Below are 22,960 nucleotides of genomic sequence, written 5' to 3'. Positions count from 1 at the left end.
GTTGTCCTCATACAAGCCCAGCAACTTATTGTATGGGATGCCACTATGTGCAGCACACGATCATCTGTGGTTCGCACAGCTGGTAATTTGGGCCGCAGGCGTTACATTTCTAATATGTTTAGGACGGTGGCTGTGCCCAATCCACAAAGTCACCGTGACGTTATCTTCCAACAAGATAACGCAAAAGCGAATGTATCCCGTGGTGTCCTGACAAACCTCGGCACAGAGTGTGTTCAACGGTTACCCTGGTCAAAAATTCTTCAGGTTCTTCAGCCACTGACAACATCTTACCATGGTTTGCTGGGAGACTGTCGCGCATTCACTCACCAGCCACTACTGACAAGCCGTGGCATACAGTTAATGCAGCATGAAATGATGTACGTCTTTCTCTTATCTAAGCTCAGTTGGACTCGATGCCCAACCGGACTGGAACCGCTGTTGCTGCCAGAGGTGACAGATTTGTGTGGTATATATTAGGACGGCGGTTATCGCTGAAACAACCGATTTTCGGTTGTATCTGTTTGGTTTAAAGCCAGTTTAACCTGACTGTTAAAACGCTCGAAATAACCGGTTTGTGAAATAAAAGATGTTCGATTTTTATTCCAATTATTTCCTGATAATTTGTTTACTATACGACAGGTCTTTGAGAAATACTGGGAATTTAACATAAACATCCACTGTCTCTTCATTGACTGCCAGCGAGCCTACGACAGCATCCACAGAAGAATCCTCTACAACACATTACGAGAATTTAGTATACCCAGTAAAATCATTACGATGATACAAATGTGCATGGATGGCTCCCAGGCAGCAGTGAAGCTCACATTATCCATATTCCCCACCTTTCCAATTAAAACAGGCTTGTGACAGGGAGACGCTCTTTCATGTGTCGTCTTCAACCTTGCATTAGAGAAAGTGGTTCGGGGGAGTAATTTAAATCTGTACAATGGTCTCCGATTCGAACACAGTGAAGTAAAACTCCTGGCTTTTGCAGATGATATAGTGTTGCTGAGTGAAACTGAAGAAGAACTGAAAGACATGTACAGATCTCTCGGGCACAGTGCCAGCAAAATGGGGCTTTTGATTAACCGAGAGAAAACCGAATATATGGAAACAGGTCGAGTCATAAACCCAAATCCTTACCTTGAAATTGGCCAGCATTCTAAATTCAGAAAGTTTTCCAGTTTAAATACCTCGGATCACGTTTGAAGAGTAAAAATATCATAACAATGGATATAAATGAAAGAGTAGCTTCAGGGTCAAGATGTCTGTACTCACTAAGCAACCCACTCAAAAGTAAAGCTTTGTCAATCATCACAAAGATGAAGATATATAACACTATCATCTGCCCCATAGTACTGTACGGTTCAGTAAGCTGGACGCTGCCAAAGAACGAAAGAGAAGAACTGAATGTTTTCGAAAGAAAAGTAATGGGACAAATCTGTGGACCTGTGTTGGAGAATGGTGTGTGGAGAATTTGAAAGAACAATGAAATTTATCAGATAATGAAGAAACCCACTATCATCCAGAAATTAAAAAGTAGGAGACTGCAATGGGCTGGGCACGTGGCTAGAATGGTAAACAACAAAATCACCCAGAAAGCATTTGAAGGAACTCTCCAGGCAACAATCCCATTGGGCCGACCCCGTACAAGTTGGAAATGTGACGTAGAGAAGGACATCGCAGCATTAGGAATTTCCGCAGGGTGGAGAGATGCTGCGAGAGATAGAATGCAGCGTGTGGTCTACAGGGCCTGTGATCGCTGAGAAGAGAGAGAGATTTTTTTCCTGTAATGGATGTAGAAATTGAACAGATTGAGAATTTTTTTGATTATCTCAGTTTTAAGATACATAGAATCAAAATGTCCAATTAAATAGGCAAAGAAAAGGAAACATTGTCCACTATCACTTCTTTCCTTGAAAGTAATTGATAGTAATTGAATACAGTCCGCAGCCCGTGGTCTTGAGGTAGCGTTCTCGCTTCCCGCCCACGGGGTCCCGGGTTCGATTCCCGGCGGGGTCAGGGATTTTCTCTACCTCGTGATGACTGGGTGTTGTGTGTCTTTCATCATCATTTCATCATCATTGACTCGCAAGTCGCCGAAGTGGCGTCAACTAAAAAGGACCTCCAATACGGCGGCCGAACTCCCCCGCATGGGGCCTCCCGGCCAACAATGCCATACGATCATTTCATTTCATTGAATACAACGAAAAATCCCCAGTATTCTTCTACCGATTCTAATATTTTGAAACTCTGCTCAAAAGTCATGCTTAGTCGAGGATCATACCACTGTTTCAGCATTATGAATAGTCAATGCCAGACGGTGAAGGAATCTTTTCTTTCGAGTTAATTTGTCCGTTTTTAAGGGCTGCAAGCAGATAACGGTATATTACATAAACACAGGCAGCAGTTCAGCTGCATTTTATTATTGTTGTAAATTGTGAATAAAAAGGCATGTTTTAAGTTTCCTCCTTATATGATAAAAAAAAGTTTGTTGTCGCTCCACACGCATTTAATCTTTTAAAGCAAATGTAGCATTGTACTTTATTGATGCTGCACTTCGTAAAATGCTTCCGGTCTAGGGATGGTCCCATTCTGTAACACATGTTGTGGCTGTGCCCTCTTGTAATGTTTTGAGGCGCTTGGCTGGAAGAGGAGAGGGTGGTATGATGGGTGGGTGGTCGGTTTAATCTCTGTACAACATAAAATGCACACGAGGTTAAAATACACTTTATTACAGAAACCAATTGAGTACTCAACTTCAGTGACGCCCAGTCTGGAGTTCTGTGGCTAACAGCAATTAAATAACATGTATTAATTCTTGAAATTTTCTATAATAACGCGTTAGTTCAAAGCAATGGGAAGACGGTGAATAAAAATTACTCGCTCTGTAAAAGAAGGTTTAATCGATATATACATCACACTCCGCAAGCCACCTAATGGTGCTTGGCGGAGGATACTTCCGTACCACTGACAGAGTCCTCCAACCCTGTTCCACTCGCGAATAACGCGTGGGAAGAACGATTGTTGGTAAGCCTCTGTAATAGCTCTAATTTCTCGAATTTTCTCGTCACGATCGTTACACGAGACGTATGTGGGGGGAGGTGGGGGGGGGGGGGAAGTAATATGTTGTCCGACTTTTCCCGGAAAGTGCTCTCTCGAAATTTCAATAGTAAATCCCTCTGCGGTGTATAACGTTTCTCCTGTAACGTCTGCCAATGGAGTTTGTTGACCATCTTCCTAAGGCGCTCGTGCCGACTGAACTGTTCCGTGACGATTCGCACCGCTCTTCGTTGGATCTTCTCTATCTTCTCTATCAGTCTTATCTGGTAGGGATCCCAGATAAGTGAACAATACTCAAGAATCGGTCGAAGAAGCGCCTTCTTGGGTGAGTTATATTTCCTTAAGCTTTATTTCAACACCAAAAATTTTAGCACTGATGTTATGGGTGACTGATATTTCAGTTTTTTCCCCAGTTATTAATACGAAACAAAAAACCGACACCAAACAAATACCGAAAATTACCAATTATTCAGAACTAAAATACCGGTATCAGATTTAACCGACCGGTCTTTCCTATCGCTGTGCTATTCTTCATGTTATATTGAATGTACACTATAAGGATCTTCTCCCTTCATGAATTAAAAATGTTTTTCGGGCAACTATCACCAGCATCGATATTCTTAGAGAAACGGGTGATACACATTGTGCTGTCTTACAATACATTTATTCCCTACCGGTTTCGATCGTGGACCATCTTCACAGTGGGCAGCAAGGCATATGTGCCATGTGAAGTTGTCACAATAGACATTTTTCCTGTGCGAAAGTGGTCCATGATCGAAGCCGGTAGTGAATAAAGGTACCGTAAGACTTCGCAGTGTGTATCAGGCATTTCTCCAGGTTCGTGCATTAAGCCAGCAAAGAACTAGCGGTCCACTCCGTGGTCTTCCCCTCTGTCTTATCGCTCTACGTTTGAGGTCAAGAATTTGTTTTGGATCTCTGTTTTCATGCACTCAAATTACATATTTTATTTCATTCTGGACTGAATCAACTTGTAATTAATGTTCAATGTGATCATTTCTGAAGCGATCTTCTCTGTTACACCATTCGCGGAGAACTGTCAGTCTGTATCCTGCTCACATTCCTTAGTGTGGGACTCAGATCCATAGAGCGTAGGAGGTACCCCCACGATTCTGTGAAACTTCACCTATCTCTCTTTCTTGGCTTTTCTTTCTAGCATATTTCTGTAATACTGACGAAAAGGGGTCTTTCTTGTCACAGCACAATATGTGACATAGAAATCTTTACAGACTATTAAATTCATATAAAAGTTATTAAAATATGTATTTCAAGGTGTCATATTGACAAAAATTCGTGATCTGATTTTAATTTAATTTTAAAAATTGACGACAGTATGTGACATGCCGTGTCTGTGGATTGTCCCCAGTTGTCCCCATAGTTGTAATGAGTTTAAAATCAATTTCTTAAACGTTAAAGTATTAAAATATCATTTACTAAAAATACACACAGCACACATGTACAGTCTTTAACTTAAAAGAAATTGCAAAATGGACTATATTTTACAATACTCTACACTCATGTCTCCAAATTTTATATCATGTACACAAGGAGATGTTAACTGCTATAAATCACAACAGAAGGAAACAGTAGTATTTTCATAATATTGATGAAGACTAGAAAGCAACCATCTGTCACAGAAAATTACTGTATATGGTTGCTCGCTTACTTGTGAGACAAAAGGCTGTTGTTAAAGTAAATTTTTCAGTATGATTATCTTCACTCTGTCACATCTATGCCCATTACTACTTTACATTTAGGTGGAAAATAACCTGAAATTATGTATGCATGGACTGTGTTGATTAGTTTCAATTTATTATATGGTATAGTATCTATAAATTTAATGTAACTATTTAAATTCAACACTTTTTAAAATCAGCCATGTCCATAAAAATCACATTCATGTACATGGTGTTTCCACAAACATGACATTCAGGTTTATGGATGTGACAAACATTTAAGTCAGGCTATAAAACTTTGCATTTTCTTATTTTAGAATTCATAATTTCTAAGTTTAGTACATTATCCTATACTGTAACTAAATAGGCCTAATTGTAATAATTCATAATATGAACTACTTTTCTTGCTGGGCTTAATTTAACTTCCTTATAATGTAGGAATGATGATTTTATTACATATTAACAAATAAAAAAGGTTACATATAAAATTTTTAAGTGGTACCTATGCACATGCTAATTTTAGATAGGTGTCTGTCAAAACAAGAAAGTGTATGCTGCTGTGATTGTCACATTTGATGTTAGTAATGGTGGTAAAAAGATAATTATAGTTACAGTGCACGAACTTTCATTGCTTTCAAGGGCTATGAGAGTTACTGGATATTTTAGCTCAAATGTTTAATATAGAATCAAGCTAATTTCAAGAATATGTATGAGTAATACTGATAAAAGAAGAGAATGTAAGCACCTCAGTATCGGAACAACAAGGGAAAGAATTAAAAATAAGCCACAAAATCATTAGGAACAGAAGAAGAAAGAAAGAGCAAGGAAAACGCTCTAAAGAAGAAAATCCGATATGACAGAGAGGGAGAAAAGAATGATCAGAAGAGATTGGAGAGACAGGACCAGAAGAGAACATAAAAAGATCTGGAGATGTTCAAGAATATACAAACCCCATTTCATGGTCCAGAACCATATGAATATGATCTTCCTAGACCAAGTGAAAAAGTAAGTCAACAAGCTCTTCCTGGACTAAGTAAAGAAGGATTGTTTGTAAAAAGAGATGTGGGCAAGAAAATAAGGGCAAGAAACGTATATGGTCTGAAAAGTAAAGTAACTAAAATAGAGAAAGAGAAAAATAAATATAAGTGGAAAGTAAGGAGGTACAAGGACAAGTATCAAAGGCATCCCAAGAAGACAGAATATACTCCACAGAAAGCTGTGAAGAAAACTGTACAAGGGAAAGAGTGCTCATCACAAGTTACGAGAGCATTATTATTAGGTGAAGCTACAAAGAATCTAGTTCAGAAAATTTGTAAGAAAACCATGCCTTTAAAAATGAGAAGAAACTAACCAAAGAACATAAGTTAACAGAAGGTATAGGGAGTCTTATTTCACAAAAGCTAATGAAAAATGATAAGTTGCCTTTAGCCACTTCACATAGAGCAATGGACATAATCATGTCATAGAATTTCTAGAATGGGATAACAACAGTAGACTATGTATGGCAAAGGAAGAAACTGCAACAAATCTCAGATCCTCAAACAAGAAATGAACAGGGCTACAATGATGTTTATTCCGACACAGTTGAGGACATTTTTCAGGATGACACATGTTACCAGGAATCTCAATTTATGGTCAACAATTTTGAAATTGTTAAGCTGGCTGGTAGAATAACATTACACATTATGCAGCTATGACTGATTTCAAATTTAGTAAAAGAGAGTATAGTCTTAAGTACCTTTGAAGGTTAAAGAACAACCACATTGTGCCAGAATGTGTCACCCTTGTATTGTGGACAGAGAAGATATAATAACTGTCTGTTGTGAATAACAATATTTCCTAGTAAATACTGGCAAGTACAGTTTGGATTAGTGTTTCTTCCTCTAGTTAATTTTAATTTTTGTAATGCCTGTAAAGTTTATTGTGTGGCCCTAAAAATTTACTGGAAAAAATATTTTACAATAAAGGTAAAGTTAACTGGAAAAATTTATTTAAACAGATGTTAACATCTCTCATATAATGTATAACAAATTAAGTTGGGTGTAAATTGAATGGAAAACAATCTATGAGTCTAATATTGCTTAAATCAAAACTCAGTTATGATTATATGTAGCCTATCAAGTCTGTAACTGAAATTCAAGCACTTTTTTTATTTACCAAAGAAAGTGAAAGCAACTATTTAATTTATATTCATGCCCATAGAGCAAACTGACATATCTGTGGAACTACACTGTCATGTCTGTGGACATAGAAAATCTTTGCAGTTTTTTCTGCCGCAGTATGGTTTAATGAACTGGGAAAATTATGCAGTTTCATAATATGAGTATTACTCCACCATTTTCTAAAAATAAACATTTTCAATACAATTTATTATTTTTTTAATGAGAATGGCCCATTTTTATTGCTCCACAGATAGCCTCAAATTTGAGGATCTTGTTATCAATTCCACTGTCGAAATTTCGTCCCATGTCACAGCTGAGATACTAAAAATGTATCACCTGTTGTAGTAATACATTATTTATTATAATTTTAGATCTCACAGAGGATATTCCCCTGAATGCCATACCTTTTGTTGCGTTAGGGGAGGTGTTAATGTTACATTTAGATGCCAAAAAATTAAGATGATAAACGGCTCTTTGGTGATATCTTAATTTGCTTGCATTATTATTTGATCGTCTGCATATCATGGAGTATTATAATATGTTTCCTTTTTGATCTATATGCCGCAGGTGATATTACTCTTCAAAGTTCTGACTAGGTCATCTATATAGGTGTTTAAAACAATTTAAAGCACTGCACATCCTTGTCCAACTCCACATGTTGTTGTTAGTTATAATTTTGTCAATTATAATTGTTAATAGCTATTACAGTGTTAATTAGATGCTTTGGGGATCCAAATTTTCCATTATATGGTACAATACGAATATTTTCATATTGTAAAAAGGTTTTTCATCAATTACAAACCTAAATATGTGCGTCTCTAAGTTAAATCCTTTCCTTTTGTCTACCAGCCGTTTTAGAATAAAAATAAGATCGGTGCAGGCTTGCTCTTTTCTGAAACCTGTTGGACTCTAACAATATTGCATCAGATAGTATGTAGTCTGATTTTTTTTAAGACAGCACTATGGATTTTATAGCCCTTGTCAAAGAGGCTAATTCTTATATAGTTGTTTGTGTTATTTCTGTTGTCAACTCGTCAATCAGCGAAATGAGCGACACCATCTATTATAAAAGGCAATGTATTGACACTGATTCGTCACAGTCCAGCCCTAAAGCACTGCGGATGGAGACTTTTAATTTGGAGACAGTGTGGACCCTATACTGTAGGCGTCGTTTAAAAAGAGACTGTTCCCAATTGCACTCCTAAGGGGATGAAAGACTTTTCGAAAACATGTCACTATTAAGGCTATTTTGAGACTAGAGGTACGAAAAGAGGTATATGGTTTTTCACTCAGAAATAAAATGGAAACTCAAATACTAAGAGGGTAAAATAGTGGGTGAGTGTTTGTTTGAAAATAAATCGTTATCAAAGAACTAGTAAAGCGTTTTAAAGCTATGTTTGGTATTTGACTTCTCAGATGGAAATAAGAAATTATGTGTTTCAGTGTTTTTGGAAATTGAGACCCCTAATGGAGTGATAGAGAGGATATTTCGTTACATTAAAAAAAAAACAGGGCTGAAACTATGAAAGTTGGTTTTGTACTTTTCAGTTACATATACGGAAAAAATGTTTTAGGAGATGAAAGTGTCTATGGAAATGTCACCACAGGAAAGCATAGGCAGTTTTAACAGAAAACTTAGTTTCCAGCTACTAGACTCGGTTTTTGGTCATATGTACATTCGGAAAAGACAATGCTTCTCTGGCCGTAATTAGTGTGAAAAGTTTAGAAGGTGTTGCAGTTTGTGAAAATCATAAAAATTATATTAAAGGAAAACAAAAACGGCTGTGCAGACTTTGCAGTCTACACGAGTGAAGCAGCGGGCGAATATCTGACTGCTACAGTTGGGAAAACATCTATGCAAAAAAATGCAGAGAACCACAGTTCAGTACAACAAGGATAATTTCGCTACTTGGTAACCTTCCTGGTGTTGCAGTTTAAACGACAAGCAGAGTGTATTCACCGTGACGACGGAATCGCTTCCTCTCAAACAGGGCAACTACCGTAGTTGCTGGCGGCCGTTCGACACGCTTCTACTGCGCGCTGTAAAGTTATACGGCTCGTAGCGGCCACTGAGATTCTTCCTAGCGGTGTGAACGCCGCGTCACGTCTCTACCAGGGCGACGACCTGCGGCAAGTGTGTTGGGGGCAGTGGGCGCTGACGCCCGCTGCAGGTAATTCTGTTTGGCGAAGTTTGTCTCCCCCTTAATGGAGGCTGAGCGCGTCGACCGCGATATCGAATCACCTCGCTCCGGACCGCGCTTGGCGGACGACGCTCACTCCGGCAAATGCAGCCGTCAACAAAATCGTCCACATGAAATTACTTCCCTTACTTTCCAGTCAACATTTTGAAGTTATCAGTTTTGCCACCGGCTCGCTGCCGTCCGTCAACTGAGAGCAGCACTTGCACCTTACATCCTCAATTATTTCTTGGGTGTATTCTAATGTCTGTTTTCTCCTACAGCTTTTATCACTTACAGTAACTTCTAGTGTCATTCTCTGATATCATAACAATTGTCTAATCATCCTGCCCCTTTCTCTTCTCAGTGTTTTCTACATGTCCCGTTCTTCACGGATCCTGCGGAGGACTCATCATTCCTTATTTTATCAGTCCATTTAACTTCCAACATTTTTCCGTTGCACCACAACTCAAACACTTTGGTTCTCTGTTCCATTTTTTTTCATTTTCCCACAGTCCATTACTCACTACCATACAAAGGCTGTGCTCCAAACGTACATTCTCATAATGAATTTCTTCCTCAGATTCAGAGCTGTATCAGAAACTACTAGACTTAGCCAGGAAAACCCTCTTTCCCTGCGCTAGTCTGGATTTTTTGTGCTCCTTGCTTTGGCCGACATGTGTTATTTTGATTTCAAGGTAGCAGAATTTCTGAACTTCGTGGCTCTGAATTTTGTTGTTAACTTTACCGCTAAGCTCATTTGAGCTACTCCTTTACTTTTAATCCATGTTCTTTACGCCGGCCGGGCTGGCTGAGCGGTTCTAGGCGCTACAGTCTGGAACCGCGCGACCGCTACGGTCGCAGGTTCGAATCCTACCTCGGGCATGGATGCGTGTGATGTCCTTAGGTTAGGTTAGGTTTAAGTAGTTCTAAGTTCTAGGGGACTGATGACCTCAGATGTTAAGTCCCGTAGTGCTCAGAGCCATTTGAACCAATGTTCTATACTTATTACATTGTCTCTTTTTTCAACACGTCCTGTAATTCCTCAATACTTTCACTGACGATAGCAACGTCATCAGAGAATCTTATCGTTGATATCCGTACACCCTGAATTTTAATTTGACTCTTATCTTAGTCGTAGCTTCTTCGATATGTAAATAGAACAGGAGGGGCGAATGACTATAGCCCTGTCTTACAGTCTTTTTTAATCGAGCACTTCATTCTAAGTCTTTCACTCTTCTTGTTCTCTCATGATTTTTGTACACATAATCCGTCTTTCGCTGTATGTACTCCTACTTTTTCTTAGAATTTTCAACATCTTTCACCATTTTAACTTGCCGAAAGCTTTTTCTAGGTCAACAAATACTATGAATGTGTTTTGATTGCTTCCAATATTTATCACAACGTCAGAAATGCCTACCTGATGCCCTTACCTTTGTAATAAAATAAAATGTTCAGGAAGTGATAGTGACAGGTGTACCAGCCATGGATACACACATATCGTGTAAACACACACACACACACACACACACACACACACACACACACACACACACACACTGTAACCTCCCCACAGAAATTTTGAAAGACAAAAAAATAATAAATGGGAGCCAAGCGTAACCTCCCTAGCAATTAAATTTAATGATAATAAAAATGAGAATCGCAATCTGACTCAAGGTGTAAGCTCTCACGAAAATAATGAAAAACAATTCAATGCTAATGAGACTTCAGTGACAATGTAAACTCAATTAAACCGAAATATCGGTCTTTGTCCCCACAGAAATTTAAAAGACAATATTTAATAGAAATGGAGCTAAGTGTAACCTCCCTGCATAAAATGTACTGACTATGACAATTAAATGTTTGACTCGCAATCTGACTCAACGTGCAAGCTCCCACAAAAATAATGAGAGACAATTTAATGCTAATGAAACTTCAGTCACAATGTAAACTCAATTACACCGAAATATCAGTCTTTGGCCCTGTGCAAAAAATCAGAATTATTTTCTTACCTCATTGAAACTGCATGTCAAATTTCTGCTCTTATTGTTGGCCACGGCTTGGAGGAAATGCATTGCAAGTATTTTTTTTTTTAAATTTAACTGAAACTTTTCTTTAAAGGAAATGGAAGGAAATCGTTGGTTCAATTAAATAATTCTTTTGTTAAAAAAATTGCTTTGAAATCAAAATTATTATTGGGGCAGTTGTTGAAAATTAATTACAATGAATAAACTTTACATTATCTGATGTGCGCAATGCAGCTTGGTTACCTTAATTAACAATAGACCTCATTCAGCATCTTGACCAGAGAGACCCATGTCGACGCCTGCGACTGCATCCCGCTCGCGACTCCCTCGCGACTGTACTAGACCACTACGACTGACAGACTGCCATTAGCAACTGAACTGCGCTACTGCTACCGACAGACTACCCACAGACTGCACTGGCCTACTGCTACCGACAGACTACTGCACTCGACTGCTACTGACAGACTACCCACAGACTACTGCTCGCAACACTCGCGCGGTCAAGCGCAGACTAGGAATGACAAATAGCTCTCTGGTCAGAGACTCTGCAATGCCTCGCCATCGCCGCCACACAACATACGTGTTTCAACACACACACTGACCCCCTGGCTCAGCGCCCCACTACACGGCACGCCGTACTGCAGCCCCGGGGTCTTTCCTAAGCCCGAACACCAATCGTGTGTGCACCACTCCTCTCTGTAGCGCTGGAACAGCAGGCGTAATGGATGTTGTGTCTGTTGCAGAAAAGATCGAAATACTTTTGGTTTATAACTATGCTGCAAGAAAGTTAGACATTGCTGTTACTCTTTATGCTAAACATTTCACTGAAAACCCAAAAACGTCAGTTGTACGACATATTGTATGAAAATGTTACTACCAAATGAAGTGTGACGCCTTATAACGAATTCGCAGAGTAACTGTAAAGGGTAACATTGATAATGAAATTGCAGTACTAACATCAGTGGCACATTATCCACATGCAAGTACCAATGACATATTTCAGAAGTCTTGAATTTCTCACACAAATATTTAGACGAACCTTCACCGTCACAAATACCAACCCCATCACATCTCCCTGCATCAGGAACTTCATAGGCATGATTTTCAGAATCGGATGCAGTTTTTCAATTGGGTACTCATGTAAATACAAAGAGACCCACAATTTTTTTGTCACGTAATGTTCTCTGGCGAATCAACATTTACGAATCACGCCAAGCTAATACAAATAGCATGGATTATTATAATTTGGAACACACACACACACACACACACACACACACACACAGTGGATACGTGAGGTTGCTCGTCAGCGTCCGTGGTCAGTTAATGTTCGTTGCGGTAGCTTAAGCGACAAACTAATAGGTCTGCTTGTTGTGGAAGGCACACGGAGCTGCTCTGAGCACTATGGGACTTAACATATGAGGTCATCAGTCCCCTAGAACTACTTAAGCGCCGGCCGTGGTGGCCGAGCGGCTCTAGGCGCTTCAGTTTGGAACCGCTGCGGTCGCAGGTTCGAAACCTGCCTCGGGCATGAATGTGTGTGATGTTCTTAGGTTAGTTGGGTTTAAGAAGTTCTAAGTTCTAGGGGACTGATGACCTCAGATGTTGGGTCCCATAGTGCTCAGAGCCATTTGAACCATTTTTGAACTACTTAAGCCTAACTAACCTAAGGACATCACACTCATCCATGCCCGAGGCAGGATTCGAACCAGCGACCGTAGCAGTCGCGTGGTTCCTGACTGAAGCACCTAGAACCACTCGGTCACAGCGGCCGGCCACACTGAGAGGGGAAAGATATCATAAGTTATAATAAGAGGAGCTACCTATTCTGATCGGAAATGTTACTCTCGTAGTACGACAGAACATGTGATTGCAACTGGATGGTCGTCCTGCACACTGCTCTGCAAGAGTCAAAGGAGCACTGAAACACGATTCCAATGAGATCTGGTTCGGTAGAAATGATGCGGTAACGTGGCCTGCCAGATCACCCAAACTTAAGTCACCAGATTTTTCTTGTAGAGTTATCTGAAGGACTTGGTGTACGTAGAAGTACCAACTACTTGACAGAAACGAGAATATATCAGAAATGCTTGCGCAAACATTCCACCAGGTATGCTTTTAAGTTGTGTGCGGGCATACCACGCATGAATTAAAAAAAGTGTCGGAAGGAAGGTCATCAATTTGAGCGTTTATTATTAATTACAACAATCGTCAGAGGCAAGAGGACTCATCGAAAACAAGCATCCCAATGGCGAGAGGCAAGGAAAGCCACCAAAATCGAGCACTCCAATGTTGAGAGGCAAGAGGATTTACCGAAATCACGCACCCCAAAGAGTTGAGGGGACTCATCGATATCAAACATCCCGATAGAAATATGTTACATCCACGCCGTTTTTCCTGAATAACGCTAAACATAGGTTCTAACCGGACATTGAAACAGCTAACCATATCGTGAAGTGCAATCAAATTTTCACCAATACAGTATATTTCCAACGTAAATATCAAGCGTTAGAATACAAACGCTTACATTTTCATCGTAAATGAAATTGGAATGAAATGCATCGGTTCTTAATCGTTAAAGCAGGACACGTGTTATTTATTGATTGCAGCGCCATCTGCCACGAATGGAAAAGAATGGTGTGAGTAAACTGTATGTATTTTTCTCGCGTAGAATCTTAAAATCCAATGAAAATGCAGGATCCCATTTGGAAATACAAAATTGACCCCACCCACGCAAGAGGGTTGGTTAGGAGGTGGCCAGTTGTAGCACAGACAGGTATCTCTTCGCTATTATTAACTTTTCACATAAAACATATTTTTCGTACCATGCGTTGTTTTTTAGATACACCCTGTATACAGTCAAATCGCTGTTATAACCTACCTTTAGATCCACAGTAATTTTTTTTTATTGAAGAACTGATTGACGATATTAACTTATGGAGAATATCATCCACATGTCAGAATTAAGTGCTGAATTGTTAGCAACTAGCTATTTTCCCTATCGCCACAGATTATCGTCATTGTCAAACAGTTCCAAATTAGGTATTCGCAGCGAAACTGTTACCAATGAGTTGTAAAAGGAATGAGGTTTCGTCACTGTTTTATACACCATCCTGACATATATCTCAAAGCAAAAATGTTATTTTTTGTGTGATCCCTCCTTGAGCAAGGCTACAGTGCTTAAAAATTTCATTTCTTCTGACTGTGTTAATTTTATCTCTTTCTTTCTCAGTCCAGGATTCGCTGTTCGCTGTTGTAAAGTAGTACAGGAGCTGCTACTGTTTCATACCGTTTCAGTCTTATGGATTCTCTGTTTTTCATTTTAACATTTCGTTTCTATTTCTACAAGTACGTTGAGATTTGTTGCTTTTCTTTTCTATATTTTTGCCTGTGTCAAGACTTATATCACTGTCTAAATAACCGAAACTGAACTCTTGCTCAACCTTAGATCGAATGCGCATTTTCCTTCGTGGAACATGAATTTCTTGAAAACTCGTTTAACTTATACACAGAGTGTTGTAAGTCTTCCCTTGTCTTTAGCAATAAGTTACATTATCTGCATGCAGCATAACATTTATATGATAGTTCCTTTTCAGCTGTATGCCTTCATGGACTTCGTTCCTCCAGTTTCTTATGACGTCTTCAAACATCAACGTTAAAAAGAGCCAATGGGATACTACATCTCCGTCTAACACCATGATTTATTATCGTCTTATCTTTTTTTGAAGTGTCTGTATTTATTGTTGTTTCCTGCTTTTTGTGGATGCCTGGTATTGTACACACACGTGGTCCATAGAAGAGCTTTGTTTACGTAAGCGTCCGCGAAGAGGGGCAAAGGGGCGCTCCCCCTCCTCCCCCCTCCCCTTACGTGGAATCTGGAGCTCAGGTCTTTATTCATATATTGGTTGGATGATCATCAATTCACAATGATATAGTTAGTATTTAGTGTCACACATAAAATTTCGGTTTGTGGCACGCCATGATTCAAAACTGAGCACATCATTTGTTTCAAAAATGGCATTTCTAGTTTATAGATTCTATTATTCAACTCTCACGTGCTTCCTCCCCCCCCCCCCCCCCTCCCCTCTCCGCACAACCTGTCAGCTCGATAAATTACAGCGGTCGTCCATGTGTGTATACGTTGTTTATTAGTTTTAGCGTCTATTTTCTGAAAAATAACTGAAGGTAATATAAAGTCTTCCACGAATTACTTTCTTCCCGAACTGATTTTTCAATCCTTCGATCTTCCATGTTCATTTGTATATGTTCTCCTTTAAGCTTTGTTCCTACTCGTGGCTGATGCTAGCACAGCATATTCAACAGTTTTCGGTGCTAGCATTAGGTTAAAGAAACACGTGTACAAATGAACATGAAAGTTCGAAGGATTGAAAAATGAGTTCGGGAGTAAAATAATTCGTAGTGCCTTCTCCAGAATTAACAAGCCTATAATTTGCTTCAGGAAACATAGCATCCTCCTATTTTGTCTATAATTTTCAACTAAATAAAGTCAGTGTGAGTTGCAGAGAGCAACTTCCAACAAGGCGAGATGCATTTACTCTGGTGTGTTGTATTACGACGGATGAGGATCTTGGTTGTAATTCGTCTTCCTTTATATTATGTTAAAGGCCCCTTTACACAGGTGGACAAAAATATGAAACACCAAAAAGACAACGCATTATCATGCCCAATATGATGTAGAAAAACCGTCGACATTCGACACAGCTTCCCTTCGTCTCGGAATGGATAAATACACTGGAAAGCCAAAACAGTCGTATGTTGTAGATCTTTAATTTATATATTATGCGTTTCGCCTGGGTATGGCATCATCAGGTAATGTTAAAAGTAATGGTTGGTTAGTTGATTTCAGGGAGGTGACCAAAGAGCGAGGTCATCGGTCTCATCGGATTAGGGAAGGAAAGTGAAGGAAATCGGCAGCCCCCTTTCAAAGGAACCATCCCGGCATTTGCCTGAAGCGATTTAGGAAAATCACGGAAAACCTAAATCAGGATGGCCGGATCGGGTTTGAACCGTCGTCCCGAATGAGAGTCGAGTGTGCTAACCACTGTGCCACCTCACTCGGTTAAAATTAATGCCGGGGGCATATGCCACATTAAAATTAATGCCAATGCAGTATGTCACGTCGAACGGAACACCGGAACGGAAGAGTCTTAAAAACGAGGACAAAAGCAGTATAGCATTAGAGAATGCGACCAAGCCTACATGAATATGCATATGCGGTCCCACATAAACTGTCATCTATCAGACCGGGCCGGCCGGAGTGGCCGTGCGGTTCTAGGCGCAACAGTCTGGAACCGCGTGACCGCTACGGTCGCAGGTTCGAATCCTGCCTCGGGCATGGATGTGTGTGATGTCCTTAGGTTAGTTAGGTTTACGTAGTTCTAAGTTCTAGGGGACTGATGACCACAGTAGTTAAGTCCCATAGTGCTCAGAGCCATCTGAATTTTACCACACCGGAAAAAGCTGCGACGGGGACCGCGTATATTTACGTACACGTTGTCGAATTCTCTTCTGCTATGACTGCTTTTATCCTCGTTTTCAAGAATCTTTCGTTCCGGTATTCCTTTGGACGTGACATACGCCCTTTGCATTAATTTTGACATGATCTGATGAAGTCGTACCCGGGCAAATTATAAATCTGCAACCTATGACCGTTTTTACATTCAACTTATAAGATTGCTGTATTAATCCCCCATCACTGTATGGCATAGCTTGAGTATCCTCGCTTGTCCATTATTGTCCGAAGTCTATTTCTAAGGGTTCGATTCCCAGCGGGGTCAGGGATTTTCTCTGCCTCGTGATGACTGGGTGTTGTGTGATGTCCTTAGGTTAGTTAGGTTTAAGTAGTTCTAAGTTCTAGGGGACTGATGACCATAGATGTTAAGTTCCATAGTGCTCAGAGCCATTTGAACCATCTATTTCTAATGACCGAGTCAAAGGCTTTATCGAAGTCTATAAAAGCAACATGGGTATCTAAATTGACTTGTCGTCGTTTTTCTAAAATTTCCTTGATGCTAAAAATATTATCGCTGCACGAATGTTCTTTCCCAAATCCACTTTGTTCTTCTTCAAAAACTCCATCTCTCTTGTTACTTTCATGCTATTATTCATTAGTTTTGAGTAAACTTTATAAACTGTCCTCGTGAGCCTTATACCCTTGTAGCTGTCACATGCCTTTCTTTGGTCCTTTATAAAAACCGAGATTACTTCGGATACTTTCCAATCATTAGGCATTTTATGACTTCACCAGTTTCATACATTAAATGGAACAGTCTAACTCGCACAGCGTTCCTCTTTACTTAACTAGTTCAGCATTTATTCCATCTGGGCCACAACTCTTACTATTTTTCAAACTAATTCTTCGGACATGTCCGAAAGAACAGATACCATCTTAGTATATATATATATATATATATATATATATATATATATATATATATATATATATATATATATAGTTAAGGCTCACTGGCTACTTGACCATCTTCTTCTTCTGTGCGGATGCACAAACTCTGCCCGAACTGTTACGCGAATCGGCAACGCGCCGCGAGTAATGAGTATAATGGGCGGGGGCACTACAAATGTAGTGCGGGACAATACGTTGAGAATGTGAGTTTCGCGGGAGGCGTCCCAGAGATAAATCCCTGCAGTCGCACTATCCTCTGTGTCCTCGGTGGCTCAGATGGATAGCCGGCACGGTAGCTCAGCGTGTTCGGTCAGAGGGCAGCTCGCCCTCTATAATAAAAACACTGAGTAAAGGAATCAACGATCAATGAATCAACAGTCTTGTTATAACAGGATGTTAGGCATTCTGTATTTATTGCAGCAGTTTCACAGCATTAATTATCACATTCATTAATTACATTATTTCATGGTAGCTGCAAAGAAGGCAACCGAGAGTTACTACGGTTGTATGGAAACGTACACCGAAGTCAGTCACCTGATGGTGAGCTTCGAGGGCGGCCATCAAAATCAACTATTCCAGTGATTTCGGAACTCAACACAGTCAATCCCATAAGGACTGGAAAACTACTTTACCATACAAGTAGATTATCTGCAGAAATGTCAGTGTCTATCTATATTATTTGTACAGCACTATCACATTTGCAATACTCAATAACGTGTGAACGTTAGCATCAACCGTTAGAACAAAGAGGTTTACTCTTACACCGTAAGTGAAATATAGAATCAAATTCTTCGGCTCCTAATTACAAAAACAGGTGCACTTGAAATTCGTCTATTATAGCGTCATCTACCACTAACGGGAAACAATGGTCTGAGGAAACCGTACTTTTTTTGCGTAGAACCCGAATATATTTTATGAAGACAGTTTGACTGCTTTTGTAAACACATTCGACTTTCATGATACATTTGTCAGATTTGGTACGGGTTCTCAAACCCATGAGACATAATATTTCGGCTCCCTAAATTTAAAACGAGCCCTTGTGTCATTTAAAAGAGAACAGTTTAATTCTCAAATTTCTTGGCGTAGAAATATGGACGTGACGTAGCTAAATATGGCACGTGCAATGATCAGTGAAGCTAAACAACCGTCACAAACAGTAACGTTTTGTTTAATATCTTCATTCACATAAAACCTGTTGAATCTGCTTTTACGTATACTGCTAGTGTCAGTGAAACAGAGACTTGAGGATGAAGATAGAAAAAAGTAGAGGTTAATTTTAGTCCATGTATTAAAGCTTCAAGATATTCACATTACTTAAAGTCGGGGTCTTGGTCCCCTTGTCGCGTATTTAAAAATGTCTTCTTAAAGTTATCTTTTTTAGATCTCATTAAAAGATTGTCAATTTCGTGTCGAAACAATACGCCTCTGTATCGTTTCGTATTATTTCCAGTAGGAGTATAAACGTTTATTAATAGCAATAGATTTCTAGTAATGTCTGTGTATTGCATGCACTCTTTGTACGTAACTTCCGTGTCACTTTTGCTTGCTGTGTTAACATTTATAGGATGTCCAGCAATATATCCAGTTTTCTTAGTAATCACCTCCCAAAGGAAGGCAGTGTCTTCAGTGTCTCATGTATATAGAGCAGAAGTAAACATCGAGACCGTTGATATTTACGTCCGATTCTGTCCTATTAATATTTAAAGTTGCTACTTTATACCCTTGCTTGTATTTATTATAACTCCAGTGGAGTCAAACGACCTTACGTTTTTTTCGGATGGGTGAGGAGTGAAAGTGTCCATTGGCTCGGTTTACTATCATACCTTCGACCTCGTCAAGCATTTGGTAAATGAATGACTGTTTGGTCCCGAACCGTTTCTCAATCCCGTCCTTTTTCAATATATTTATTGTTATCACTAATTTTCATTTGAGGTAGTGTACTTGTTGCGAGGACTGCTCTCGCGTTGTTCATTTTGATTTTACGGACTTTTGCTTGAGACTTTGTTTTTATCAGATTGTTTCTTTTTATTTTCATGGCTTTTATCATTATCTTTTCCGATTTATCGCACGTCCCATTAATTATTCTAAACTCACCGGAGTGTAATTAAAGTTGAAATATATTCTTCCGACGAAATTAATGTGTCTCACACCTAAAAGTCAATGTATTAAAATCCAGGAAGATTACTTCTTTAGCTTTCGATCTGCAAGAAACATTTATTGATGTCACAAGCTTTTTACATGAAAATGAATAGACCTGTCTAGTAAAACTGGATTCGTTTAAACCGGATTCGATTAACATGAAGGTATGAATTACGATAACGGATGTCAAGGAAAAGGCAGGGACAAAACGTGAGCTTTGCTTTGAGGGACGGTGGCCTTCTGTCCGCTACAACTTGTGACCGGATATTTGACAGGATGGCCTATTTTCAGATGTGTCACGCCTTCTCCCCATGAGCATCCGTTGCATGAAAAGAGAAAAATACAATATCTGTATTCACATAACAGGCACATACTTGAACACAGAGTACATCTTGTAGAGAAAAAGCTGACTTTTACTTACACGTCGCCACTGGTGTAAATAAAGTACTCACCATCAGATTCCGCTGAACTGCAATTCTGTGGGCGCGCTCCCTGTGGGGACTGGTATACAAACACGTCGGCCCCCGGCCGCCGCCACCGCTGCTACAGGTCTCAGCACTCTTCGAAGAAAGGCTGTTGCGGAGGTATTGCTTACGCACAGTCTTGGGGATTGTTTATAGAATGAATTTTCACTCAGCAGTGGAGTGTGTTCTGATTTGAAACTTTCCCGTCTGATTAAAATTCTGTGACCGACGGCGACTCGAACCTGACCCTTTGCCTTTTTCGTGCAAGTGCTCCAATGATAGGGTTATCCAACAAAGACTCAGCCGACGTCACAACTTTACTTTCGCCAGTATTTCTTCAAGCTGCATCCAAATTTCACAGAAATTTCTCGGGCCTGTATAATGGGACTAACACTCTAGTAAGAAAGGACATTACGGAGAAATGGCTTCGCTACATCCTAGGGGATTGTTACCAGAACGAATGTGATTCGGATTGGCGAGACAATCAGATAGTCCGCGCAGGATCCAGTAGCCAATGTGCAGAGGCCAATTTTCGTCCAAAGCACTGGGCGAGTTCACTCGTTTGTTAGGGTTGGTTGGTTGGTTGGTTTGGGGAAGCAGACCAGACAGCGTGGTCATCGGTCTCATCGGATTAGGGAAGGATGGGGAAGGAAGTCGGCCGTGCCCTTTCAGAGGAACCATCCCGGCATTTGCCTGGAGTCATTTAGGGAAATCACGGAAAACCTAAATCAGGATGGCCGGACGCGGGATTGAACCGTCGTCCTCCCGAATGCGGGTCCAGTGTCTAACCCCTGCGCCACCTCGCTCGGTCGTTTGTTAGGGAAGACCGACATTGTTTGCCCTCTTTCGATCGGTCGGATACGCACTGCGATTACAGAATCGAGGCGCAAGCCCTGCAGTCTTTCTCAAACGATTTAACAGAAACTATTCCGTTAAAAATTTAGTTTTTGTGTTACTTATAGTTTTATATCTCAGCTTCATGATAACGTGCCTACCGTTTCGTTAATGGTCATAGTTATTGTGATATTTGAATTTAAGTAAGACACTCCATTCGAAAAAGTTTGCATGAAAAATAGGGGTTGCTACGATTTTGCGTTTGGTGCGTATTACATAATGTGTAGCTGCATATGAAATTTTGCTAACATACTGAATTTTTCTTTAGACTTGGGCGGAGGTCTCTACCCATCACCAATCTCGAGAATATTGATCAGATGTAGCACACTCATCTACGATAGCACGCACTGGAAATAAAGCCAGAATGAAATACCGTATCTCACAACATTTTTCACATCCCATAAGCAGTTTGATATATCGGAATGAGATTTTGGTAAATGACTGCATGCGAAGAGAAGAGCATTTTCCTTGTGGTTATTATGCAGAGCTTGATTATCTATCACGGTATTCCACTAAATACAGACTTTTTCGATGAAAGAATCTAATTTTTAAGGGCGATCGATACCTGCCGAAACGAGAAATGCTATTGGTTTTGGAACAGCATGAGTGAAGACATAACATATTTATATTTGTACCAAGGATGCGCTTTTCATAAGCTATTGACCTTACTTTCAGTTCCTCAATTTATAATCCGCAGTCTTAAAATTCTCTCGCAATTGTGTCTGCACAGCATGTTACTGACATTGTGCGAGCTCCGCCGTGTTTCGGAAAAAGAAGCAAATTTTGAAATGTTAACAAGACAAATATGGATTTTACTCAAAATTCGCCATTCAAGACGCTTTTCTGGAAGCTACAAATAGTTAGAAAGGCAAGTGAAAATAAATCGCTGCTTTCGTTGCGTTTTCAAGACAGTATGTCGTTTTGAATGATCACCATGCAACTGTGGACGTGTAGGGGCTCCACTAAATATTTAAGAAAAATGTGAGCATAGGCTTCAGTTGGAAACGGCACCACTGTCCATCATGCCGCATTTCCCCTACAGCGTCTGCCCGCAACCCCTACTACTACTGCTCGCCCCACGTGTGCCCTGCCAATTGCACATTTATTGGCCACGTTATTCTGTGCACTCTCTTTACAGTCACACCCAGAGCTAATTTTCCGGGCCACACTGGAGAGAATGGTTCAAATGGTTCAAATGGCTCTGAGCACTCTGGGACTCAACTGCTGAGGTCATTAGTCCCCTAGAACTTAGAACTAGTTAAACCTAACTAACCTAAGGACATCACAAACATCCATGCCCGAGGCAGGATTCGAACCTGCGACTGTAGCGGTCTTGCGGTTCCAGACTGCAGCGCCTTTAACCGCACGGCCACTTCGGCCGGCCACTGGAGAGATGCTCGTAGTGTAGGACACTTTGCTGATAGCTCTGAACTTCATTATGTTCTTGGACATCATTCAAGGCTTTAGACAAAGCCGAAAGGAAAGACATTCTGCTTACTGCCAACCCGGTTGCTGTCACATTCTTGGGTGCCATTCAGGCGTGACATGGATATAGCAAGCAGATTGCGACGCTGACTGAGATCACCGTCTGGTAATGAGAAGCATTGAAACACTCTTGTGAACAGCAATAATCAGCACCCACAAACATGACCCTAAGTTGGTTATTAGCACTATGGAAATTTTACTGTTTTCTTTTTAATATTAGTGAGCGATATAGGGTGCTGATTGTTTCAGAACACGTTCTGATAGTGTCAATGCAATCAGTTTTCTAAGAGTGACTGACAAGTACAAAATTAAATTCAAGATAATACCTGTCTTTTTATTGGTTGCAAATGCCACAATCAAGCGCAAATTTAAAGTTTACACCGATGAGCCAAAACATTATGACCACTGCCCACCATGACATTCACCGCCGC

This window comes from Schistocerca americana, chromosome 3, assembly GCF_021461395.2.
Source record: "Schistocerca americana isolate TAMUIC-IGC-003095 chromosome 3, iqSchAmer2.1, whole genome shotgun sequence".
NCBI lineage: Eukaryota > Metazoa > Arthropoda > Insecta > Orthoptera > Acrididae > Schistocerca > Schistocerca americana.
The sequence above is the reverse complement of the archived record's forward strand: the minus strand, read 5'-3'. Positions refer to the sequence as shown.